The 9619-nt window shown below is 46.3% G+C and overlaps 1 non-coding gene across 1 annotated transcript; it reads left to right on the top strand.

Annotated features, from left to right (window-relative positions):
- The first annotated feature begins 9244 nt into the window (after positions 1 to 9244).
- On the top strand, positions 9245 to 9319 carry Trnaw-cca (transfer RNA tryptophan (anticodon CCA)). Its single transcript has one exon. It is a non-coding gene; the product is annotated as a tRNA-Trp (tRNA).
- The last annotated feature ends 300 nt before the right edge of the window (positions 9320 to 9619 follow it).

Below are 9619 nucleotides of genomic sequence, written 5' to 3'. Positions count from 1 at the left end.
CGTGAGGTCTGGAACAGGACAAGGAAATTAGAATTTAGAAAAACGGACGTAGCTGGTGGAATACTTAACTTTAATCCATTAATGGTGAACGTCGGTCTTGACGGTACATGATTCAATATCAATAGTAACTGATAATGGCGCCTTGCTAGGTCGTAGCAAATGACGTAACTGAAGGCTATGCTAAACTATCGTCTCGGCAAATGAGAACGTAAGTAGGTAGTGAACCATCGCTAGCAGAGTCGGCTGTACAACTGGGGCGAGTGCTATGAAGTCCTTCTAGACCTGCCGTTTGGCGGCGCTCGGTCTGCAATTCACTGATAGTGGCGACACGCGGGTCCGACGTATACTAACGGACCGCGGCCGATTTAAAGGCTACCACTTAGCAAGTGTGGTGTCTGGCGGTGACACCACATTCCTCCCACGCAAATCGGCGTACGGTGGTGGCATAAGGCTTCCGCCCGCCGTGGGGAGGACCCCATGTTGACGTATGCGATGAGGTGGGGAGCCTAACAACAGGCGAGGCTGTGCCACCCGCACCCTGCCATTCGGACCGCGGGGAGCTAGGAAACGCCTGAAAACCTAGTCCAGGGTGCACGCTAACATGCTGTGTATGCGCCCGCAGAGAGACAGAAGGGTCCGAAGGGTCGACTTCCATCGGGCCGGGGCACCCGACGGGCGAAGACGACATAAGGTCCGGAACGGGCAAGAGTTCCATGTCGGAGGACAACTGGTCACGGGAAGCGATCGGCGGCGCGTGACCCAGGGAGGCGCCCGGCGGTTGCAGCGACGCGTCCACTGCGGGCGTCGCCGGCAGGAGAACAGGCGGCGGCGGCGGTGGCGGCGGCGCGTCGCCATGGGGCAAAATGGAAGGCAGCGTCGGTAACAGCTGGGGCTGAGGCGAGCCAGTATATTGTTCCCCAGGGCGCTGACCGGACGGCAACGTCGCTGAAAGCAGACGGGGAGCGGCACATCCCGTGCTACAACAGAGGCGCAGCTGATTGAGATGCCGACGCACCTCACCACAGGCCCCCAAAACCAGATACATAGCGTGGCCGAGGCAGTTTAGAATGCGCCCCTCTAGCCAACGCCGTGAACCTCGATAGTGGCGGTAGTAGACAACGTCGCCTGGGGCAAAAGCAGGTGTCTGCCTCTGCACAGGAACCTGATGTGGCGGATGTAGCAAAGACATCAAGGTTCGATGAGGGCGACCGTGGAGCAACTCAGCCGGCGAGCGACCATCTCGGGGCTGAGAGCGATGCGAGGACAAAAAGAGCAATAACGCGTACGCCCGAGAATGCAACTCTTTTAACTTCAACATCTGTGACTTGAAAGTCCTGACCAATCGTTCAGCGGCACCGTTTGACTGTGGCGAAAACGGCGCGGACGTCAGATGTTGAATACCATTGGCCTTGCAGAATGACTGAAATTCTGCGGATATGAATTGTGGCCCATTGTCGGAAACAATAGTCTGTGGAAGACCTTCAATGCAAAAGATAGCAGATAACGCTTGGATGGTGGCAGATGACGTCGTGGAAGACATCCGTACAACAAAAGGAAAATTACTGAATGAATCTACCACAACCAACCATCGAGCATTCCAGAATGGACCAGCAAAATCGATGTGTAAGCGTTGCCAAGGGGAAGTGGCTTTTGGCCATGCAAAGAATTTCTGCAGTGGTGCTGATTGTTGTACGGCACACACCATGCAAGAAGAGCACATATTCGTAACCGCGGCATCGATTCCGAACCAAGTGCAGTGCTGACGAGCAAGTTGTTTCGTTCTCACTATACCCCAATGTCCTTGGTGGAGAAGCTGTATGACAGAGGACTGTAACGAACGTGGGACCACGACCCTGGACTGATCATTATCAGAACGCAACAGCAAAACACCACGTCGATCAAATAGTCTCTCCTTGTGAGCAAAAAATCGGCGAACCAACGGGTCCCCGATCCGTGACTGTGACAAGGGCCACTGCGTAGCAACAAAACACAGAACCGTAGCAAGGACAGGGTCGGCAGCTGTGGCTGTAGCTACACGACGAAAATCAATCGGAAACGATTCGACCACGACATCGGTTTCCGCATCAATGAACATGTAAGCAAGTTCGGAGGAATGGAATGCTCTATCCTCAGCAACAGGCAAGTGGGACAACGCATCGACGTTTCTGTGCTTATTGCGAGAGGAAAATAGACCTACGAATGAATTTCTGCGCTGTACGTGGAGGTACAGGCTTGGTCGGATGAAAAAGCGATGTCAAACGTTTGTGGTCTGTGATTATGGTAAAGTGACGACCATACAAGAAATCATGAAACTTTGTAACACCAAACACGAGAGCCAATGCTTCTTTCTCAATTTGTGAATAATTTCTTTGCGCAGACGAGAGCGATTTGGACGCAAAGGCAATAGGGCGATCGTGCGATCCATCTTTGTGCGCAAGCACAGCACCGATCCCGAAATCCGATGCATCCACCATCAACAAAAAGGGGCTTCTGGGGATCGAATGGCGTAAGGCAAGTATTGGAAAGCAACGCCGATTTCAACTGGCGAAAAGCGCGTTCGCATTCCGTCGTCCAGACGCACGGAACACCTTTACGGCGTAAGCGATGAAGCGGAGCTGAAATGGAAGAGGCATGTGGCACATATCTGTTGTAGTAATTTATTTTTCCCAGCACACTCTGTAGCTGGTTCAAATTCTGCGGCGAAGGCAAGTCTTGTAGGGCACGAAGGTGCGTGGGACTGGCATGTGTGCCTTGTGCATTGGGTACATGTCCCAGGTGTGGCAAATCGCGAGCAAAAAACACACATTTATCCTTCCGCAAGCGAAGACCATTTTGTCGCAAGACCTGAAATAATGCTGTGAGATTGGCCAAATGTTTTTTTCCGTTTTTCCGGAGATCACAATATCGTCCAGATAATTTGCTGCAGTAGGGACCGACGCACAAACAGTTTGTAGATATTGCTGAAACAATGCAGGGGCGGATGCACACCCAAATGGCAGTCGTTTGAATTGATACAAACCAAGAGGCGTGTTAACCACCAAAACGCGCTGGGATTCTTCGTCCACCGGTATTTGCAAGTACGCATCTGCGAAGTCCAACTTCGAAAAATATTTACCCGGGCGCAGTTTGTCAAAAAGATCTTCTGGGTGGGGTAAAGGAAAAGTTGCAGTCACTAGTTGTGGATTCACTGTTGCCTTGAAGTCCACACAAAGTCTCAATTTTCCGGAAGGTTTTGGCAAAATTACTAAGGGTGATGCCCAGAGAGAAGCCTGCACACGTTCAATCACACCTTGTGATTCCAATTCGTGTAATGTTCTTGCGACCTCATCACGCAATGCGTGGGGAACATTGCGCGCTCTGAAAAATTTCGGTTGCGCGTTTACTTTCAGTTCCAAATGTGATTTATAGTTCTTAGCGCAACCCAGGCCCGGTGCAAAAATGTCTGCAAATTCTTCACACAGACGAGAAACACTGGCTGAAGGCACAGTCTGGTTCACTGATAGGACCTGATTGACTACAGACAAGTTACACAACTGAAATAAATCTAAACCAAACAAGTTCACTGCAGAAGAAGAACAAAGGACATAAAATGACACAAGTTTTGTTTGTCCTTTGTATGTTGCAAGAAGGCTGCACTGTCCTAACACAGGGATCTCTTGACCTGAATAACTAGTTAACTTAACATTTGCGGCACGCAACGGAGGTGTGCCCAGCTGTTTGTACGTGTCTTGATTAAGCAGTGAAACTGCACCTCCGGTATCGAGCTGAAATGGTATCACTTTGCCGTTAATGTCCAAGTCAACAAAAAGTTTAATGTCCTGCTGATGACAAGAGCAACTGTCTCGTGCGACGTGAACTGACACTGGTACATAATCACTTGCGACTTGACGGGATTTCCGGCGATGTCGACGCACACTGTTTGTGGGACGAACACAGTCACTGTTAGAGAGAGTGGCACTGAGCGGTGTGGAATGAACTACATGAATTTCCATGGGCGAAGTTTCACGAGCCTGAGTATCCTTGGTTCGAATTCGGCGCGAAGCGAAGGGCCTGGAATGGTTGTGAGTTTCCGATCTGAGCTTTTTCTGGCAAACACTCTGAACATGTCCTTCTTTATTACAGAAAAAGCAAATAGCCTGGCGTGACGGGCAATTCTCACGGGAATGTCTAGTAGCACACCACGGGCATGATTTTAGCACTGCATTTCCTTGCCTGCGCGGCACACGTGGCTGAGAGCCTGGCGGCAGCGGCGCAGCGAGGGCTGTTCACTGCTCCGTGCAGCTCGCCCGGTGGGCCGCTTAACCTGACACACGGCTGGTGAAGTTTCAAATGATTCCTGAGCAAAGTCAAGTGTGTCCTGCCAATCCAATATGTCCATCACTTGCAGAAAGGAGGGATTGACTAGTTTCAAAATCTGTTCCCTTATACTAAGATCAGAAACGTTCTGTGCAATTGCATCACATACCATAGTATCTGAATAAGGGAATCCACATTGACACTCAAAAGCACAATCCCTAGTAGGGCGTTGCAAGTTTGAAACCCACTCCCGATTAGTCTGACCTGCCGTACGTTTTGTACGAAAGAAGGTATACCTCTTCGCAAATACATTGACTGATTCTTTGAAATATGCATCGTGTGAGACCCAACTCGCTTTATTTGTTCACGAGACCCAGAAAATATTGATACAGGCTCCCAGGTAGATGTCATTTTCCTTGACTTCTGGAAGGCGTTCAATTCAGTTCCGCACTGTCGCCTGATAAACAAAGTAAGAGCCTACAGAATATCGGACCAGCTGTGTGGCTGGATTGAAGAGTTTTTAGCAAACAGAACACAGCATGTTGTTCTCAATGGAGAGACGTCTACAGACGTTAAAGTAACCTCTGGCGTACCACAGGGGAGTGTTATGGGACCATTGGTTTTCACAATATATATAAATGACCTAGTAGATAGTGTCGGAAGTTCCATGCGGCTTTTCGTCGATGATGCTGTAGTATACAGAGAAGTTGCAGCATTAGAGAATTGCAGTGAAATGCAGGAAGATCTGCAGCGGATAGGCAGTTGGTGCAGGGGGTGGCAACTGACCCTTAACATAGACAAATGTAATGTATTGCGAAGACATAGAAAGAAGGATCCGTTATTGTATGATTATATGATAGTGGAATAAACACTGGTAGCAGTTACTTCTGTACAATACATGGGAGTATGCATACGGAACGATTTGAAGTAAAATGATCATATAAAATTAATTGTTGGTAAAGCGGGTGCCAGGTTGAGATTCATTGGGAGAGTCCTTAGAAAATGTAGTCCATCAACAAAGGGGGTGACCTATACTTGAGTATTGCTCATCAGTGTGGGATCCGTACCAGGTCAGGTTGACAGAGGATGTAGAGAAGATCCAAAGAAGAGTGGCGTTTCGTCACAGGGTTATTTGGTAAGCGTGATAGCGTTACGGAGATGTTTAGCAAGCTCAAGTGGCAGACTCTACAAGAGAGGCGCTCTGCATCGCGGTGTAGCTTGCTGTCCAGGTTCGAGAGGGTGCGTTTCTGGATGAGGTATCGAAAATATTGCTTCCTGCTACTTATACTTCCCGAGGAGATCACGAATGTAAAATTAGAGAGGTTCGAGCGCGCACGGAGGCTTTCCGACAGTCGTTCTTCCCGCAAACCATACGCGACTGGAACAGTAAAGGGAGGTAATGACAGTGGCACGTAAAGTGCCCTCCGCCACACACCGTTGAGTGGTTTGCGGAGTATAAATTTAGATGTAGATGTAGATCTGAAATCTTCTGAGCAAAGAAAAATCTCGGGAAGTCAGATCTGACAGTATGCGAGGATCTGACCTCTGAAAGAATAAACATTTTGAAGAGCGCGATTTCGAAATTTGGGCTACAGAATGTATGGACAAATGACGGCAGGATAACGGTCAAGACTGGGAACGGAAAGAGAACAATTTGCCGTGTTAATGAACTCTGTGCTTTAGAAGCTAAATATTGTCAAATCTTGCTGCCACTAACCTGTATGTTTATATTGTTTACATTGTCAACCATAACTTAACTTTTTCTTTCCTCCACCTAACTATTTTTATCTCTAATTGCTTTCTCATGTAATTTTGTTATTATTTGTATTACCAACTTTTAGTTTCTCCACATAACTATTTTTATCTGTAAATGTTTCCTTGTGTAATTTTGTTAATTATTACATAAGTTAGTCTTACTTCCATTTTTAATTAGCAACCCACTACCATATTTTATTTGTTATCCTCATAAGTGCTATTAATATCACACTCTGTCTCGAAAACCGTTACATGCAGATTAATCCCGTTGTGATAGCGAGCTAATTTCAGAGACGTTGCAAACCTCGCTGACCTTGGCCACTGGTCCCATCACCTCCCAGGGGAACTGAACTCCCTCCCCCCCCCCCCCCCTCTTGGCTGCTTTCCCTGCAGAGAATCGGGAGAACACCCCATCCCCCTCCTCCTCATGCCTTCCATGTTCCTCATGCCAGACCCTCTTGCCAGTGCTAACCTCTACCCGCAACCAACTGTTGGGAGCCTCCATGGGCAATCAACACCTGAACAAACCAAGCTGCATATTGCACAAGCAAATGTCCAATCTCTGCCAGCTCACATTTGAGAGTTCAAATATATATTTCAAACTACTGATACACATCTAATACTTTTGTCAGAGACTTGGCTCAAACCAAGTATTCCCACAACTTCCATAAAACTAGATGGCTATATCTTTCTCAGGCAAAACAGATGCATCAGACGAGGGGGTGGAGTAGGGCATACATACGCTCTGATTTATCACCTACTGTGCTGCATACATCAGACAATAATGTAGATAAACAAGAGGAATATACGTTCATAGAGATCAAATCCCTTAACAGAAAGTGGTTAATATGTGTCCTTTACAAACCTCCAAAAGTAGGTTGGTTTGCCTGCTTCGGAACTGCCCTCTCAAGTCTCGAATCGTCATATGAAGATGTAATTATAGCAGATGACACTACGATTAATTTTCTGCGCAATACTCCTTCCAGTGGGAAATTTAAGAGGATGCTTTCTTCCTCATACATGACGCTATTTCAGCTGGCACCCACTCATCACACGACTACTAGTCACACTTTCGTATATATATTCACTACAAAATCTCCAAACAGAATAATCCGCACCTCTCAAATATCTGAGTCTGTCATGTCTGCCCATGACATTATTTTCATGATATATTCACTAGAATGTCCAATGTCCTAGAAAGAAACAAAACTGTCTACATACAGAGACTTCAAACGCATAAATTTGCCTGAACTCGATACCGAGGCACAAGAAATAGTTTGGGGGATGACCTCTACTCCCCTCATGGACACAAACGAGAAACTTCAGGATTTCACTAACAAAATTACTCAACTATATGACAAACATGCTCCAATAAAGACCAGAAAAGAAAAAGGAAACCTGCACCTTGGCTGACTGATGAACTAAAGCAGCTCAAGAACCTCAGAGACCCTCCACATCGAGCATACAAGATACACCCTACATCTAAAAATCATTCTGTACACAAACAGAAACGAAACATAGTCAGTCAAGCGGTGAGAAATGATAAACTCAGGCATTTACTGACAATAAATGTAGACCAGCTATCCTGTGGAAAAATCTCCATAGTCTCGGTTTAGGCTAAATAAAAGTTGCAGAAAATCCCCATGGTCCCTGCTGAAGGCCTAACTGATTCTTCACATTACCTACAACCATAATTGAACCGCAAAAACCAGAGAATCACTGATTACTTCATGGGGATGAACGACTGTAGCAAAGAAAAATTGCATCTACAGCATGTCACCTGCAATGCTGTCAAGAAAGCGTCATGCGGATTAGATCAGCATCTACTGGACATGATGGCATCACTATCCATATGGTAAAACTTATTACTGATCCGCTACTGCCCTCTATAACAGCCATTTTTAACGATTCCTTAATCACATATGTTTTCCCTGAAGCCTGGAAACTGTGACAAATTATGCCACTGCCTAAAAAGGACATTGCCACGGCACCCTCTGACTACCACCCCATCTGCCTTCTTCCTGCACTATCAAAAGCCTTAGACTATATAGTCCATGACCACATCACGAACTACCTAACTACTAACAACCTACTAGACGAATACCAATCAGGTTTCAATAAACATCAAAGCACAGCACCTGCATTAATAAAGCTGACACATGACCTGAAACTTGCCATGAATAGACAAGAAGCGACTATCATTTGCTTCTTAGATTTCAGCATAGCATTGATACTGTCGACTTCGACATCTTACTTGCCAAACTTAGCGGTCTAAATTTCTCACCAAGTCCAGTGCAGTGGTTTCGCTCATACATGACGTCTCATCATCAATGCGTCTTGTCCAGGAATATAAAATCACAATGGCGGCAGGTAGTGTCAGGCGTTACCCAAGCCTCAGTATTAGGTCCTATACTTTTCTCTCTATATATCAATGATGTGTCATCGGTTCTGACCTATTGCAAATATCAAATGTGTGCTGATGACCTTCAGTTTTTCAATTGTTCCAGGCAAAACCAATGAATCTTAGGGAAGCTATTGAAAATTTCAATACAGACCTCGATGTACTATCAAAATGGGCAAAGAACATAGGACTAAAACTCAACCCATCTGAAACCCAAGCGTTACTTGTTGGTCACTCTAAGCTCATTAGCCCAAAACATCGGGAATCCGTACCATCTCTAATCCTAAATGGAACAAATATCAACTTGAAACTTCCTGACAGACAAAAACTGTGTGCCAGACCAAGACGAACTCAGGACGTTTGCCTTTCGCCGGCAAGTGCTCTACCAAATGAGCTACACAAGCACGACTGACGACCCGTCCACGCATCTTTACTACTGCCAGTACCTCGTCTCCTACCTTCCAAACTTCACATAAGTTCTTCTGCGAACCTTGCAGAACTAGCACAGCCTTGGGGATGTTTCCAGAATGTGATTTTCACTCTGCAGCATAGTGGGTGCTGATATACAACTTCCTGGCAGATTAAAACTCTGTGCCGGACCGAGACTCTAACTCAGGTCCTTTGCCTCATTCTAGAAACATCCCCCAGGCCGTGGCTAACCCATGTCTCCGCAATACCCTTTCTTCCAGAAGTGCTAGTTCTATAAAGTTCACAGAAGAGCTTTTGTGAAGTTTGGAAGGTAGTAGACTAGGTACTGGCAGAACTGAAGCTGTGAGGAGGGGTCGTGAGTCGTGCTTGGATAGCTCAGTTGGTAGAGCACTTGCCTGCCAAAGGCAAAGGTCCCGAGTTCGAGTCTCGGTCCGGCACACAGTTTTAATCTGCCAGTAAGTTTCATATCAGCGCACACTCCGCTGCAGAGTGAAAACCTCATTCTGGAAATATCAAATTCTCTCCCTCAGCAAAGAGTTTGAGTGTAATAATAGATGAAAATCTAAATTGGACAGAGCACGTAACTGCAGTATGGAAAAATGCATCAGCATCCTTTCATGCCCCACAAAAATATAAAAACTCTTCCCTTTCGAGCTGAAAAATAAATTAGTACAAACGCTTATACTCCCAATCATTGACTACAGCGATATTATCCTACAAGGTCTCTCTCAGGAAAAT

This window comes from Schistocerca serialis, chromosome 5, assembly GCF_023864345.2.
Source record: "Schistocerca serialis cubense isolate TAMUIC-IGC-003099 chromosome 5, iqSchSeri2.2, whole genome shotgun sequence".
In the NCBI taxonomy this organism is placed as follows: Eukaryota; Metazoa; Arthropoda; class Insecta; order Orthoptera; family Acrididae; genus Schistocerca; species Schistocerca serialis.
This window is presented reverse-complemented; position numbering and strand designations above follow the sequence as displayed.